The following is an 18247-nucleotide window of genomic DNA, read 5'->3' on the forward strand; positions in this document are numbered from 1 at the left end:
AGAATTCTTAGGACTAACATTTTTTAAATATTTTTTGTGTGTATAATGTATGTTGTCGCCAAATAATTTTTAACTCCCCCAACCAGCAATGTCTAAAATTTACATATTTTCCTATGAAAATATAAACACTACTACTAAAATAATAGTAATAAAATAATGAATAATACAAGGTCTCATTTTTAATGCAGTTCAAATAAAACATATAAACCAAAAATATGGCTTAAATATGGTTTTTGACTTCTACATGGATTCATTTTAAAAATTCCGATATTAAAACAAGCCAAATAAAAAGTGAATTAAGTCCACATTTAAGTACAATACAATAATATCACTAAATGGGGGGGGAGGTTAATAATAAATAAAGAGAGAAAATATTTATTTACAGCTGTTTTAGAAACATACTTAAATTTAAAAAAAAATAAAGAAATAAAGAAACACCTAACAGATTTAATATTAGTATAGTCTAACTATAAATTTTGAATGATTTGAACTAAACAGACGAAATTTGTGAATTTTACATTTTACATCAAGAATCATTACCTAATTGGGATTCTTCAACAAGAATATATCCTAAAAATTGGTTATTTCTACTAAAATTGTCTTTTTAACCATATCCAATATGATAACCGTATTTTCTCCGCTAAACGAATAAAAATAAAGCTTTTTTACATTTTAAAAGTCAAAAATGCAATTTCTCTGTAATTATTACTATTTCCAGATAAAGGCAATATTACAATAAAGTCAAACTTTACCTCCTTCTTTATAGAAAAAACAGATATTATATTAAAAAATATACAACGGGATTCTAAAATAAGATGTAAATTTGTTTAAAGATTCGAAAAACATACATTATAAAGTCATAAAGTGTCATGATTATATTATGAAGCTTTATTTGCCATATCAATTAACGTAAATTAAAAAAGAAAATCACGTACTTAACCTTAATATTGTTCGCTGAGAGTTATCTGCTTCGTTCTCAAAAAATCGTCCTGGAACAAAGCATTTTGAAAATAAAAATCAGCAAAAATTATAAACTAAATTATTTATCTAGGCTACAACCCAGAGGCACATTGACATTTCTTATAGCAGGTATTGCTAATAGGTTTTTTTCAATTATTTTTCGCAAACCAAAATATAGCGCTAATACAATAGGCTGATACAGTTCAACAAATGAGCGGAACATACACATCACACATAATTTTTATATTTGTAATTATTATCAGTAATTTAAAATTTTCAAGACGTCTTTAGCATAAACAAAACAAAAATTTATATCGCACTTACTGCCACACAGTGAAAGAAAAACTTACACAAAGAAATGAAAAAGGAAACTAAAAATATTTCTTTTTCATTGGAACAAATAAAAAAATAATAATAATAAGGAAAGTTTGCAACAGAATCTTCTTAAATTCTTTCAAAGATACAGCAGATACATAGTTTCCTAGTTTCTCTATTAATACTCATATTTTACGTTACTCAAAGATAGGTAATTAGAAAAAGTAGCTGAAGGAAAATTTCCTTTCATGGCGATAACACAAGCTAGGAAGCTTACACTCTAGGAAGGAAAAAAAAAAAAAAAAAAAAAAAAAAAATTCTTTATCTTCAGTAATTTTAGACCAGAAAATATAAGATTTTACACTGTAAGATCTAATAAACCAATAGATATTGATCCTTTAACTCTATTTTTGAAGTTCTTTATTTTTGTTTCTCTTCTTTTGTTTCCTTCAATAGGTGGAGCTGAGAATTTCCTTTAATTGTTGCGATGAGTCCCACTTTTACTCGGAGTTCACGACTGAATTTCATTAGTTGTAAAAACGTTTTCGAACTCGTAACGCGATTCTATGGCTAAAATATTTCCACCGACTCCATTATTGTGTAGTAAAATGGTACACAATAATGGAGTAATAAGTACTTGAAAGTCTACACTATTCTTCAACTTCAATCGGTGTTGCAAAGATCTGCAACGTTCTGATCAAGCAACGATAACGTTCGAGTTTCTCCAAATTGCTGAAACCTATCGAAGACTAAGATGCAGTTAGAGGAACGGAAATAGCGTCCCTAAAACCAGTAGGTTTGAAGTACCAGTACAAAAAAGAAAAATCTAATCGCAATCCTCAACAGAGCATTGAAAGAAACTTTTATGAGAATCTTCAATTTCGGGATATCTGACTGGTTCACTTATGCAAAAATCAGCTCTTTGGGGAAAAGCTACAAGGGGCAAATTGAAGAGATTTTTAGTGGAAATTTATCTAGTGTAAATGGAAATTTAATTTTTTGCATTTTCGATTCCTTTTGAACCATCTTTCGACATGTATATAATTTAAACCTTGTGCTGGAACTTTAACTACTTTGGGCTAACAGTTTATGATGTTATTTTGTGTTTATTATGCGCCCTATATTTTCGTAACTGCCTGCTGCCCTCGTATATTTCTCATATTCATTACGTGTCGCCAGCTCAATATTTTTACCTACTGTTCAGTAGGCCGATGCTATTCGCACAACCGGTGCGATTAGCCGCTTATAAAGCTATTCGCACCAACATTAACCACGCATGCGCATTGAGTTGTAAAAGGCGGGTTTCTACCTTGGCGTAGTTTATCATTTTTTAAGCGTTGGCGACTTTCAAAAATTTAGAAAGGAAAATGGGTTCCTTTTCTTATATATATAAAAAAAAGGAACACATTTCCTTTTAATGAAGTATACATAAAAAAAAATAAAAATAAAAAAAAAAAAATAAATAAAAAAAAAACAGATTTTTATGTTTGCAATTTTTATCCTTTTCCTGAACGGAAAAAAATGACTGATTTGAAGGGAGGGGGGCAAAATCGTGTTGACATTTTTTGTACTTCTTAGAATACATTTAGCTTTAAAGATGTGTTTTGCTCAATCAAGCCTTTAATTAAGCCTTTAATTGCTCAATCAAGCCTCTTTGAAAAATTTCGTCCGATAAAAGATACTAAAAATTAGACAGCGGATTTCTGTGTAGAAAATTTAGACACGAAATAAGTTAAAAGCGATTATATCAACCATTAAAGGAATTATTCTGTATGCCTGCTTATTTTTTTTTTTTTATGGAAATACTTGGCATTTTCAGGACACAAAAAGTGCTTCAAAGAACTTTGAAATATTAGTACAAACATATTAATCAATTAAATTGAAATAAATAATGGGATGTAATTTAAAAGACAGAAATAATTTAATGTAAGAGATTTAGATTTAAAAATTTGCACACACAAATGATTTATCAGATTTTGTAAGGTTTATTTCATAAATAACTTTGATTTTGAAATATGGCATTTGAACCTATAAACTTGTGTGGATACTGAAAAACTGAAAATAATAAAAGAATTTAAGTAATTTCTGTAGCCTTTTTGTCAATACACTACAGATTTTTTAATTACTAGTCCTCACTTGCAATTAGAACAATCATTAAATCCCTATTTTATCTAATCATTTCCTGAACATTATCAGATATACTGAAGTGACAAAGGTCATGGAATACCTCCTAATATTTTATGTCCTCCTTTTGCCCGGCGAAGTGCAGCAACTCGACGTGGCATGGACTCAACAAGTCGTTGGAAGTTCCCTGCAGGAATATTGAGCCATGCTGCCTCTAAAGACGACCATAATTGTGAAAGTGTTACGGTGCAGGGTTTTGGGCACGAACTGACATCTCGATGATGTCCCATAAATGTTCGATGGGATTCATGTCGGGCGATCTAGGTGGCCAGATCATTCGCTGGAATTGTCCAGAATGTTCTTCTAACCAATCGTGAACAATTGTGGCCCGTTTACATGGCGCATTGTCATCCATAAAACTCCCATCGTTGTTTGAGTACGTGAAGTCCATGAATGGCTGTAAGTGATCTCCAAGTAGCTGAAGGTATCCATTTCCAGTCAATGATCGGTTCAGTTGCACCAGAGGACCGAGTCCATGCCATGTAAAAACAGCCCAGAAAATTATGGAACCACCACCAGCTTGAACAGTGCCTTATTGACAATTTGGGTCCATGGCTTCGTGGGGTCTGCGCCACACTCGAACCCTACCATCAGCTCTTACCAACTGAAATCGTGACTCATCTGACCAAGCCACGGTTTTCCATTCGTTTAGGGACCAACCGATATGCTTACGAGCAGTGGCGGCTCGTAATAAGCACTGTGGAACTGCAGCACCCCCTATTTCCACTTATTATTATTTTTAATATTCAATATAGTGTGCCCTTTAGTCTTTAATTCTTTCTTTATACTTTTGCAATACATAACAAGCTTAATTTCAGTAGCCATCCCCCCACTTTATGAAAAAGGTACTAAGTCTTTGTTTGGAACAGTTCCAGCGACGTGGTGTTTGGTTGTTCTGCGCATGCGCACACAGAAAACAGCTCGCGAGACGGGCAGAGAGAAGAGCACTGTCGCTCTTGCAGTGCCGAAATTCTAGCATGTTGTTGGAAACGTGATTTCTTTTTACTCCGCACGTGTGGTATTCCTCCACAAGGTGGAACTTCAGCATACGGGCCATAAACAGAGTTCATAAAAATTTGCAACCTTTTAAAGAATTGCCTTACTGAAATCAAAAAATTCAATCAACATAAAATGCAGATCAAACCATTGCAAAAACAACAGGAATTTTAAAATATCTAAATGATGATAATTTCAAGTTTGGTTAGAGCTTTTTTATCAGTTGCCTCATGTTGAAATAATATCGAACTAAATGCAATCCAGAAAATTTAAAGTTAACGAATATATAACAAATTTCAAAACTGTTATTTTTGAATTAAGAAACTCAAAGTACTGTGAGAATTTTTCAAAAACACTGATGCCAGAAGCTAAGGAAATATGTGACTTATATACTATGTATTGAAATATATACTATGTATTGATATAATGCACTGATATTCTTCCATTAAACACTTAGCAGCGGCTAAATTGTTAAACAAGAAATGCTTCGCTAGTTTTAGGAATGAACATTCTACAGAAGAAAGAAGAAATAGTACTGACCACTGAAGCATATCCAATGATTGACAAAGAAAAGCTTGAAACTGAACTGAACGTATACTTGCAAATTAATTGAGCTACTGAAATTTATCTTCGAAAATAATCGAGATGATGTTCTTAGTGAAATTACGAAACTGATAAAAATTCTCTTGAGAGTTCCCATAACTACATCAGAGGTAGAAGGCTGCTTTTCAGCATTGAAAAAAAATGAAAATTTTTCTAAGAAACACTAGGAATTCGGAAAGACTAAATGCGCTTGCACTGCTTTCAATAAAGAAAAATTTCCTCAGTTGTCATCCAGAGATCAAGGAGAAAATTATTGATCTTTTCTCGCGCAAATTAAAACAAGAAGAATGGATTTCATTTTTAAATCAATAGAGAAAGATTGAATTGTAACAATTTTGGTTAAAGTAATTAAGAAATGTTTAAATTTTTCTTGTAAGATTTCATGAAGTTTCAAAATAAATTTTCTTTTTATACATGTTTGTTTCCTTTTAGAACAATTTTAAAACAAAGGTTAATTTTTTTGGACTAGCACCCCCACTAATTTTAGCCACGAGCCGCTACTGCTCACGAGCCCACGAGTGTCGCTGCAGGCGATGTCGTGCTGTCAGTAAAGGCACTCGAGTCAGTCTTCTGCTGGCATAGCCCAAAGAAAGACAAATTTCGCCGCACTGTCTTATCGGACACGTCCCTCGTACGTCCCACATTGATTTCTGCGGTTATTTGAAGCAGTGTTGCTTGTCTGTGAACATTGAAAACTCTACGCAGACGTCGCTGGTCTCGGTCGTTAAGTGCAGGTGGTCGGCCACTGCGCAGTCCATGGTGGGATGTTATGCCTGAAATTAGATACTCTCGGCACACTCTTGACACTGTGGATCTCGGAATGTTGAATTCTCTAACGATATCCGAAATGGAATGACCCATGCGTCTAGCTTCAATTACCATTCCGCGTTCAAAGTCTGTTAATTCTCGTCGTGCGGCCATAATCACGTCAAAGCCTCTTCACATGAATAACTTGAATTAAGAAACTCAAAGCTCTGCCAAAGCACTTCGCATTTATACATTTTCTACGCGATACTACTGCCATCTGTATATTTGCATATTGCTATCCCATGACTTTTGTCACTTCAGTGTATATATATTGACCTCGTCTTTGTAACTAATAATTATTACTTGCAAAGTATTCTCTTGCTGGTGAACTATTAACAACATTCGCTCTCACTACCGCCTGCCTTACGGAAATCGGCGTAAAATGCTGGTACCTGGGCTGCTTGTGCGCATGCGCGAACGTAGGTGGTGTGAATAGCCTGCTAGCTATTCGCACCATCAGTGCGATTATCCACTGCGCTGTTCAGTATACATGAGTAGTTAGGATTTGAGTATCCCTGCACCCCGGAAGTGCAGTCGACCTTCAAAAGTACTTGGATGTAGTAGTAGGCGGTAATGTAGGCGAGACTGTTTGTCATATACCATGTTTTTCTAAAATAGCGCGTTAAATGAAGGATGAGAGGCTTGTAAAAAAAAAAAAAAGGGAAATGATTTAATTAAAATTCACGAGTCGAATGTAATATGCGCATTTGAAAGGGTTGGCTTCAGTTGAGTGGGCTGGGATAATATTCTGCATTGCTAAATTAGGAACGAGATGGTCGCTTTTCCTTGAGAGAGGTTAGATCAAGGTTAAGATTTTGAGGGGGAGGTGAAAGTAGTATTTGATGAAATACGTGTTTTGAAAGCGTAAACATCCTGTAAGCGCACAAGGCGAGACTTGTGAAACTTTCACTTGATCATTACATTTCGAAGCGGTGAGGTTGGTGCTATCATCCTCCATAAGGATTACAATGGAAGCTCGTAATGGTGAGTGAAACGTAAGGTTTTTTTTTTGTGTTATTGTTCTTTTATTGTTAAATACTTTCTGCGATAAATGTTAAGCATAAAATTATAATTAAAATTAGTTTATTTTAGAACGCAAACGTAGATGTGTTGACACGTTGGGGGATGTGCAGCCGTCGGAAGATCTTATTTTAAACCTTGCTCCCGAGGAAGGCGAAACCTCCCGCAAAAAACTCAAAAAAATTAAAATATACATTGGAAAAAATGTTTCAATAGAAACTAGTGACTTCAAAAATGTCAATTATGTTTCATTTGTAAGGGTGTATCCCGAAACCGCCGCCACCCCCAAAAGATTTAATATAAATATGAATTGTATTGATCGTATAATCGAAGCTTTGGGGGTGATTAAGAGTCACTGTATGTAAAATTTAAAAAAAAAAGATATCAAAATGCTAATTTTGCTGGAAAGCGGTAGTGGAAGTTAGTAAATTAATATGAATTTTATATAATATTGTAAACAAAAAAGTTCCATTATTTATTTATTATTTTTTTTTCAAATGATGAATTTTATTCAGTTAGCGCAAGCCCACCGAGGCTATTTGCGCACTTTAAGAACAACATTCGATGCTTCTCAGAAAGATCCGTATGAGATATTCAGAACGGCACGCCCTGCCATATACAACATTTTAAATACTAGATCGAGTTTAAGACTCAGGATTTTAATATGTTTGAAAATATGTTTTGAGAAACTGGGGAAAGATGAAAAAGAAATTAATCAGTGTTTTTATTTTTGTTCTCATTGCGAAAGGATTTTATCCTCTAACCAAATCTACGAAAGCATTGACAGATGCTTTAAAAAGATTTTAAATTTGATAGATAATTTTGTGCGTAATGGAAGCGGGTGGAATATAAAAAAGTTAGAGTACCTTGACTTACACGTTGGAAACTATCGGGAAATTCGCGGTGGTTGTAAAAACATCACTTTACCGACGGGATTAAAAAATAGAAAAGCGTTGTTAAATATCAAATGTGGTGACGACAATTGTTTTTTATATTCTGTTGCCGCAAGTGTTTTTCCGAAATCCACTAGAAATCCTCAGAAGGCTTACTTGTATAAAAAGGATATATCACGTTTTAAATTAGGATCCCTCAAATTTCCCTTAGCGTTAGGCGATGTAAAAATGTTTGAAAACCTGAACGATGTATCCATAAACGTGTATGGATATGAGGAAAATGAAATATTACCTTTGCAATTAAGTGAAAAGCGAAATGCGACAAAAACAGTAGATTTGCTATATTTTCAAAAACATTTCTTTTGTATTCGAAATTTTAATCGTCTATTACACGCAAACGAAAAACGAGTAAATTTTTTTTGTAAAACTTGTTTAAGTGGGTTTCAGAGAAGGGAAACGTTAGAGTATCACAAAACTCTTTGCAATGAAAACAAACCGCAGAAAGTTAGCATTCCTAAAAACACACTTCTTAAATTTACAAATTTAATGAAAATGCATTATCATCCTTTTTGTGTCTTTACCGATTTTGAATGCCTCACGCGCAAGATTCAAACTGCGTTTCCTTCTCCGCTACACAGTCATACTACCCCAATTGAACAGCATATTCCTATTAGTTATACCCTAATAATAGTTACTGACTTTAATAGTTACTGACGTGGAAGACAAGATTATTTTTCATGAATATTTTTGCGGAGAGAATGTAATGGAACATTTTTTCACAACGTTGAGCGAAATCAAATCTAAAATTTTGCAAAAGATGAAAGAGTGTTTACCGATGCAGGAGACGTCGGAAAAAAGTTACGATTCAAATATATGTCATATATGTTTGAATCCTTTCTTAGAAGGCGATGTTCGGGTCAGAGATCACTGCCACTGGAGTGATGGGCATGTGAGAGGTCTTGCACATCGCTCCTGTAATTTGAATTTTAAAGTGTCAAACTACATTCCGGTGGTAATTCATAATTTCAGGAATTATTATAGTCACCTGTTACTAAAACACATGCCGAAAATGTATGCAAATAAAGTTAACATTATTCCGGTGAATTTGGAAAAATTCACCATGTTTACACTAGATGAAATGAAATTTATTGATTCGTTTCAATTTTTAGATGCGTCTTTGGACACTTTGGTGTCGAATTTGAAAACGTCACAACATGAATTTAAATTGTTTAATGCATTTTTTGAGAAAAATCCCCAACGAGAATTGTTATTGCGGAAAGGCGTATTTCCTTACTCATATTTTGCGTCAACATCGGTGTTGGATGAAATTTCGCTTCCACCGCAGAGCGCGTTTAATAATGTATTACAAGGAGAAGCAGTTTCCGACGAAGATTATGTACATGCCACACACGTGTTTCATTCGTTTGGATGTAACACTTTTGCCGATTACTTAGAGTTATATCAAAATACAGATGTTATTTTGCTAGCCGAAGTATTTTTATCCTTCAGACGCACCGCTCTAAAATATTACCAGTTGGATCCTGTACATTTTATAACGGCTGCCGAATTAACGTGGAATGCCGGACTGAAAGCGTCTAAAATTGAATTAGAGCTTCTAGGAGATGTGAATCAATACATTTGGTTTGAAAACCAAATGCGAGGAGGTATTTGTTTTCTGGGTAGACGTTATGCTCTTGCAAATAATCCTTATATCCCCGAGAGTTATAAACCCGATTTACCACACACCTATATCTTAGCCTTAGACGCAAATAATCTATACGGGTGTGTAATGAGCCAGCACCTGCCATTGGGAGGTTTTTACTGGTTAAAGGAAAATGAGGTGGAGGCGTTTGATATTTTGTCTTGTGTTGAAGACGGTGATGTGGGGTATATTATCGAATCCGATCTGTTATATCCCTCCCATCTGCATGACCAACACAATGATTTACCGCTAGCACCGGAACATTTTGAACTCACTTTTGACATGCTATCGCCTTATGCCAAAACCCTGAGCAAAAAATTTCAGTTAGAGACGACACTTCCATGCAAAAAATTATTACCCAATTTTTTTGAAAAAAAAAAAAAAATTACATCGCTGATTATTTAAATCTAAAGTTTTACGTAGAACAGGGTTTAATAATTAAGAAAATTCATAGAATTTTAGCTTTCAAACAACGAGCGTGGCTTAAAGAATACATTGCTTTCAATAATATGAAAAGACAAAATGCGTCTAGCGAATTTGAAAAATCTTTCTTTAAAAAGATGAATAACGCTTTCCATGGAAAAACCTGTCAAAATGTTAGGAAACGTATTCGCGTACAGGGCGTTTTTAGTAAGGAACAATGCCAAAAAAAATTAAACAGTCCTCTGCTGGAATATTTTGAAATAATTAATGAAAATTTTTCAGTTTTCAAAATGAAAAATCCAAATTTGTGTCTAGATAAACCGATTTATATAGGTTTCAGCGTTTTAGAATTAGCGAAGTTGCACATGTATAAATTATTCTATTCCCATTTTAAACACTTTTACAAAGAAAAATGCGAGTTGTTATACACAGATACAGATTCTTTGTATCTCTATATAACAACTGAAGATGTATATAGTGATTTAAAAACGAATTTTTTAAATATTTTGGATTGCAGTAATTTCGAACCCAATCATATAATGTTTAATGAAGAGAACCGTGGAAAACTGGGATTTCTAAAAAGTGAGACACTCACCCCCATATCGGAATTTGTGGGTTTGAAATGCAAAATGTACGCATTTCGTTTCGGTGATACTGTTAAAAAGACAGCGAAAGGAATCAAAAGGAGCGCGCTCAAAAACATTGGATTTGAAACGTATAAAAACGTTTTCGAAAATGCTTCCCTGATTAGGAATTCTCAATATTCAATCATTTCAAAAAAGCACGAACTGCAAACGATTTTTCAAAATAAAGCTAGTCTTTCGGGATATTATGACAAAAAATATTTGTTAGATGATGGAATTCAATCATTGTCTTATGGTCACTATAACACGCGTGAAGAAGACATGAATTAAAAAAAAATGATGGAACTTTTTTGTAACATTTTATTGTAGAGTGTGACATTGTATTTTTGCAACTTATATTTTTTTATGCTAATGATCGACAAAAAACAAAATTGTGTTTCCCTCCCATAGAATACCCAGAAGATATGGCTTTATTTCAACCAATTTCTTTGCAAGATATGTGTATTCAAACTATTTTATCTTCGATATTATGTATAGCTGAACTGTATAATGTAGAACTGAATATTCCTCGTATGATTTTAAGAGATATAATAGAGAAAGGTCGATTCTGGATTGATTTTGAAAGTAGTTTCTCCTTAGAGAACAGAGATGTATTTTGGGATGAAAGTTTAACTCTTTATGAAAGAATTCGATTTAATAAGTGGTTTTCTAAACAATTTATTGCCTGGTTTTTCTTTGATGATGATGTTATATTTCTTTTACACCTAAAGATTGCACATATCACATTTGTAGAACATGTAATTGTTCAAAATAATGAGTCTAATATTTATTTGAAAAGCTGCAACAAATGTTTAGAATTGTGGTTACGATGTCAAACAGACACTACCAGAACGAAATGTAAAATTTTCAGAAAATTCAATCATTTCTTATGTTATAATGAAAGGGATACCCTTTCTTATATGCGAAATGAAGATAACTGGTGTGAGATATGTAAGCAAAGTCCTCTGTATTTCATTTGCGACGAGAATTCATGTTGCATTTCTTTTGGAAACTTGATACACGAATGTCCCCGAATTAACCATGATCACTGTTATAATAATTGCTATGGAGGTTATGTAGAAAACTTTTCTTTTAACTGTCGAATATGAACAAAAATACTGATACATTATGGCAATATTCTGATTAATCATTTTTATTTTATAAACACCCTGAAATTTTTGTTGATATGTAATGATTCCATTTATGTTTGTAACAATGTGAAATGTACTTTTTGTTTTATTTGATTACTTATTGTATTGTCAATATAACATCTCACATGGTGTAATGAAGATAATGGGTTAGTTTCTATATAAATTTACAACGAAAAATCGTTTTGATTTCTTTAAATGTTCATTTTAATTTCTGATACTTATATGCGAAATGAAGATAATTGGTGTGAGATATGTAAGCAAAGTTCTCTGTATTTCATTTGCGACAGGAATTTATGTTGCATTTCTTTTGTAAACTTGATACACGAATGTCTCGCGAATTAACCATGATGACTGTTATAATAATTGTTATGGAGGTTATGTAGAAAACTTTTCTTTTAACTGTCGAATATGAATAAAAATACTGACACATTAAGGCAATATTCTGATTTATCATTTTTATTTTATAAACACCCCCTCCATGTATGTTTCGACGAAAAAGAGGGGGGGGGAGGGAAAGAAATTTTTGTTGATATTTAATGATTCCATTTATGTTTGTAATAATGTGAAATGTACTTTTTGTTTCATCTGATTACTTATTGTATTATCAATATAACATCTCACATGGTATAATGAAAATAATGGGTTAGTTCCCATATTGGATTTACATCGAAAAATCGTTTTGATTTTTTTTAAATGTTCATTTTAATTTTTGATACCTTTATATATTTTACAACAGTAATATGTTTTTTGTTTCATTTGATTTTTTCATTGTATCATGCATACAAGAATGATTATTTTGTATTAAGCTTCTGTAATCCTTTAGAAAAAAAATAAAAAAATGGACCTTATCCAAGAGGTCCGGTTTTAGTATCTTCTTGGAGGAATTTACATTTTATTAATTTCTTCAAGGCAGATGCTTTTACCGGAAAACAAAACAGTGGAATAGAAAAAGGCAGCTCATAAATAAGTGTAAAAATGTATTATTTATCTATATATATGATATTTGTTTTCAGAGACAAAAAAAAATTGCATTTGAAAGAAAAAAAATCCTTTTTATTGATCAAATTGTTTGTGTTACACACAAGTGCGATGTAATTCTCGCACAATAGCATCATCATTCAAAATAACAAAGTAAGCAATTTTAATTACATAGCTTTCATCTCTTATACATTCACTTTCATATTCAGTTTTTTTCGAAGAAACACAATCCAACATGCTATTATATAATTTACTACATGCCGAAAAAAGAGCTATTTGTTCATTTTGAATGTATAAGTAGCAATATCCATATTGTTGTTGTGGTTGATGGTCAGCTTTATGAATATGCTTGACCACTTCGGCATTCTTCAAAATTTTCAGGTAATGACGATTTCCTTTCCCGCTAGTGTTTTCATCGTAAAGAGCATTACGAATGCAGTCGCTTAGGTTTTTAAAGAAAAAATGATTATTTTTTCAACGTGTACTTCTTCAACAGGACTGTTTTCGGAGTTTCCAGTGTGCAAATAGCCGTAACGTTCCATCGTCGACTTCTGAAGCGTTAGTGATGTTTTGCAGGAATAACACGCATATTTATCAAAGACACACAATTTTGTTTCTTGGCATGAAAAGCATGACAACAGCGGCGACGTTTGAATTTTTTTAAAAAAAATTCCCTAATAAAAATTTCATTTTTTTTCTTATCTTTCGTGCAGAGGTCCTTCAAAGAGTACCCTCTTACCATACAAAATAAAAAATAAAGAGCAAATTTTCCGCAGGATGTACTGGTATCATCTTGAAAGCATATTTTATTATAAAATGTTTTGTTAGCGTTGGTCATTAAAAAGTTTAAAATATTTTTGTTAGATGGAGCAAGACCATAACTGTCGAAGTAATATGCCGTGCTGTTTTTCTTAAAATATATCGAAATCCAGTGGCTCCCAGGTAAAGTATGCGGATCCGAATTCACTATAAATGAGGAGTAATGTCTCTTTCGTAAGGGTATGAAATCGGAAGGATATACATCTCCAAATGTTTTTTTGATTCGACTGTCGCCACAGGCATATTGACACAGAGTTAAAGTATCCATTACCGCCTTTGTTCGAAATGAATATTTCTGTATATGCTTTTAAACACTTCTTCGTACACTTGATGTTTCTTTGATGGGAAAATTTCAATAATTTTTTCGGCAAAAGCGAGAAAGAATGCAATGCGCAGGTTCGCTATTTTATTGGAAAACATCATATCGCCTATACTTCGAATTACCTCCTCGCCTGCACCCGCCTCATTAGCTAGTTCGATAATTTCATTTCCGTATATTTGCAAAACTTCGTCCATGATTTTTAATAATCTGTCGTGACTCCGCGTGACTTGTCTATTTCAATTATGTTCCTGTATTCAGCATAGACTATCAGGGTAACTGTTTCTGGCAAGGCCGCTGCAAACTTGATATCAATGGCTATGTTTCCGCTCTTATTTATGCTTACGTGGCTTTCATTAGATGCCATATCTGGAGTCAAATCAACGGCATATAATGTATACCCATCTTTGTATTCATCAAAGGAGATATTAATGTTGGGGCTTGAATGATATCGATTTAAATCTGTAAAGATGCTTAAATAACTTCGCCCATAAAATGTTTTTTCGAAATTGGGCTGATAGGGTTTGGAAGGTATCATCTTTCCCCCATTTAATATGCATAGGTAGTTTAGGTTATAGTGATGAAATTTAAAAGGATTTCTGTTGATGCTTCCATTATAGGCGGCGTTAGATACAAAACCTAGAATGAGACGTGTGGGTAGCTGACCAATAAAAGCGTTTGCTATAGTTGTCGATTGCAAACCGCTCGATATTGCAAAACTTTTTATGTCAATCCTACGAATGGGCATCTTAATAACTCCTTTTTCTAAAGCCTTTTCGTGTGCTATTAGGATGGAGGGAGCCACGCTGACTTTTCTCACGTATAGTTTTGCTAGCTGAATTCTAATTTTATAATTGTCGTTTGCCGACATCAAAGTGAAAACATCTTTATGCCTTTCCAGTTTAATGCGTACATTAACCCCGTTGACTAACAATTTCGGTTGAGTGGCCAAATCGAGGTGCAATGGTCCCACGAGGTCGAGGCTTTGGCTAAGCTTGCAACGATTTGCACGCGTTGTATAACCTTCGTTTTCGTCTCCCACAACATCATGCTTAGATGCAGTGTCTTTTGCAAATAAGCCAGCACTCAGTAGATTATCTTGACCTGATTTGGAATAGAACAACAAACTTTCCAAAAGGGCTCTATAAGAATAATTCACTTGTGACGAAACCTGTTTATCATTTAAAAATATTGAACAGTCGGAAAACAATGTGTTTAAAATATAATTAACAGGTGCCACCCCGTCGGCGTCGGTGAGATTGGTATCGTTTTTTTTCGTTATTTTAAGTCGTGTGTGTAGTATCGTATGCGCCAAATCCAAATAGTGTTCACCATTACCGCTAATGTAAAATTCTATGGGCGTCTTATCAGACAATGAAGATACGGGGTGGATTTCCACGAAGGAAGAGGAATCGATGCCCAGTTATACGGCGACACCATTAAAGAGATCCAATTCGCTCTTAAGGCATATAACCCCCTGAGTTTCCATTACTATTAATCTTTATGTAAAAATATCTGCTTTTGTCTTACAACGCTTGCTCTTTGATTGACGATTTTTCCTCTTGCGCTTTCTTTTTATACCTTCTCCCCTCTGTAATTTTTCAAAAATATCGCTTTTTATTTTATTAGAGGTCTCACGTAACCTGCTCCGAGCAGAGTCCTTAAATGACGATCCCGCTGCAACATCTGACAAGACGTTCTTTCCTGTTTTCATCAACTGTTTGCCCAAATAACGACCGGCTCTAAGTGCCAACGGCGTAATGTATCGGCGCAAATCTCCAAAAAACCCATAACCTCGTTGGTGAGGTATACCTTGAAAGTAAACACCACCGCCACCACCAACTTGAGCACAATAATAGGATTCGCACTCTTTCTGATTTAAGTGCATTTCTCTAAGGATGTTTTAAGAAAGTGAGAGGAAAGCTTGAAAAATCTTCAATTTATATAGTTTTCTTACGGCGAAAAGACAGGACTACAAATGTTTTTCCTCCCGTAAAGGTAATTTTTTTCCCGCTACTCGTTCTCAGTTCTATTTCTATCGTTTCCACATAGTGCTTTCGCAAAGGAAAATATATAGTTTTTTCATAATGCTTCACAATTTGATCATTTTTTTCATTCACGCAGGGAATAACCCTTAGCAGCGGAACATGCACATCTCCAACGTGATGTGATTCGATTAAATCGCTGTACACAAAAATTTCTGTAATGCCCCCGTCCAGTTCTAAAGGATAGTCGCTTATATATTTTCCGCTCTTGAAATGGGTGTTGACGAATCCCAGCATGTCTGCCAGCCCTTTCCCAAATGCCAGCTCCGATTCTGGAGGAACTTCTAAAAACACTTTTGAATTCGCTAATTGTCTTAAATGTACGTGTTGAAATTCGCGAAATAAAGTTTCCGGTGATTTATATACGCCTGCGCTGACATGCAAATGTAAAGTTTCTTTTTCAGTCATAGTTACTTCGGGATATCCTTTAATTATAAGTTCCACAGCTTCCCCCTCCTCCACAGTTAGGGGCAAAAGCACAAAAAACTTTCGCGTTTGCGAAATTATAAGGTTTTCGCGGACGCCGAGTATCCTTAAAAGGGAGGATGCTCTTTCTTGAGTAATATGCAGCTCCGTGTTTTCTGACACCTTTATTTCTAGTTGGGACTTCGTCTGATCGTAGGTGAAAGTGACAAAATTTTCCAATTTAAGATCTTGGATATTTTTTGCTACGTCGCCAAAGAGACCCCTAGATACATCTGCTTTTATTAAGGTTAACGGAATCAAATGCAGTTTCGTGCTAGAAGGGCTCCTATTTATGATTGAAAATAACTGATCTTTGTTTTCAGCTATTGATCTGAATCTCATCACTTGAGATTTTTTAATAATAGTATCTTCATCTGGTAAGTAAAACATCTGTAACATTTTAGGAGCTTTTCTTTTAGAAATGTGTACTTCGAAACCATTTGCAATAACCCAGCGAATACTCCTCCCTTCATGTTCTAGAACGAATTTCACAGCGTCCTCTCTACCGAGAATGGTACTAATTTTATCATTCAGTTTTGATAAAAATTCCTCTAGAGAAACATCTGCGTTTACCGAAACTAAAACGCCATAATTAAATGATAAAGTATGGCGTGAAAATTTAATAGGAATGCTTTTCTCCACATTCCTAGTTATTACATAGTCATTATTATACTCTCCCACATTATACCAATTTCGTGGAATAAAAATTTCAGTTAGACCTACTTCCCAAGAATCGTTCAATAACAGAGGAGAGGCGAGTTTTGTTCGATAAGATGATTGATTGTTTTGAGGGAAATACTGCATGCTCGCATTGCTGGGTAGAGTAACGTAGAATTCGTCTGTCATTTCATCCATGACGCTTTCACGCACGAATTAAACCGTCGACCAAAGCCTTTCCACTTGACGAAATATTCTTTCTTAGCACCGACACCTCTCGTTTGCAGAATTTTTTCCACTCTCCAGAAATCGTGAGAACTCTTTAATACTTTTTGTATCTCTTGTTCGTAAAACCTTCCTTTCAGAACTGTTCCTTTTAAATCTTTAAGCAGATATGTCGGAGGACACGAAGGATATCTCTTATATATGACAAAAACCTCATCCGTCCAACTGGGCAAATAACCTTTGCGAAATGCTCGCCTTGTTTTAGAAATCCTCACCTGGTCGTTTACCTCAAATTTGTATCTCGGTTTTATGCTATAGCCATACAGTTTTTCAAAAATTTCACTTTCTAGTTCCGGCTTCACGTCGGCAGGTGCATAACCAGTACTACGATGAATACTCAAATTATAGCTTTTCAAAACTGATTTCAAGACATGCACATACCTGTAGGAATTGGTGTAAGTAAATATTCGATAGAGTTTAGATTTTAGCGTTCGATTAAATCGCTCTACAACACTCGCCTTGTATTCGCTGTTAGAGGCATAATGATGTATTCCATGTCTTCTAAAATAGTCACAAACTTTTTTATTAAAAAATTCTTTTCCCTCATCTGTTTGTAAATTCACCACAAAATTTGTCTCCTTAAATAGCTTCTTAAATCCTTCGAGTACAGAATCTGCACTCTTCGATTTTAAAGGAATGGCATACCCGCGTTTAGAAAACACATCAATTGCTGTTAATAAATATTTTACACCATCGTTATATTTAGAGAGCTTAGACAAATCAATCAAATCGCATTGCATTAATTCTCCAATGCCGAAAGACAACACCTTCCGTCGTTTGAAATTAAAGCGAACTGGTTTATGTAACGTATAAGCATCCTGTTTCATTAACCATCGACGCGTCGTTTTCAACGGAAGTTGTGCGGCACGAGCCAATCTTACCACTCCGCCATACGAAGCGGGGTTTTCTACATCGTAATAGATATTTTCTAAAATTGCGTCGGCATCGTTTAAAGCTCCTCCCATTCCTCTTTATAAGGTGCTTGACTTTGGGATCTCTCTC

General features: G+C 34.3%; 1 protein-coding gene and 1 long non-coding RNA gene across 3 annotated transcripts in view; one reads left to right on the forward strand and one right to left on the reverse strand.

Annotated features, from left to right (window-relative positions):
• The window catches only part of LOC118185442 (uncharacterized), a 63566-nt gene extending 62053 nt beyond the window's left edge, over positions 1–1513 (reverse strand). Inside the window, exon 1 of one of the 2 annotated variants that reach the window (XM_085813421.1) lies at positions 941–1513. The gene's annotated coding sequence lies outside the window, so the exon portion shown is untranslated. Of the gene's footprint in view, positions 1–935 lie in introns of both variants that reach the window. The other variant, XM_085813420.1, reaches the window with a different exon arrangement.
• A 5249-nt stretch (positions 1514–6762) lies between these two features.
• On the forward strand, positions 6763–12540 carry LOC146998108 (uncharacterized). The gene is made up of 2 exons (XR_015040290.1): positions 6763–6860; positions 10938–12540. It is a non-coding gene; the product is annotated as an uncharacterized LOC146998108 (long non-coding RNA).
• The last annotated feature ends 5707 nt before the right edge of the window (positions 12541–18247 follow it).

The sequence above is a fragment of the Stegodyphus dumicola genome, chromosome 3 (genome assembly GCF_044657685.1).
Source record: "Stegodyphus dumicola isolate Sdum_Otavi_A_Nest chromosome 3, ASM4465768v1".
In the NCBI taxonomy this organism is placed as follows: Eukaryota; Metazoa; Arthropoda; class Arachnida; order Araneae; family Eresidae; genus Stegodyphus; species Stegodyphus dumicola.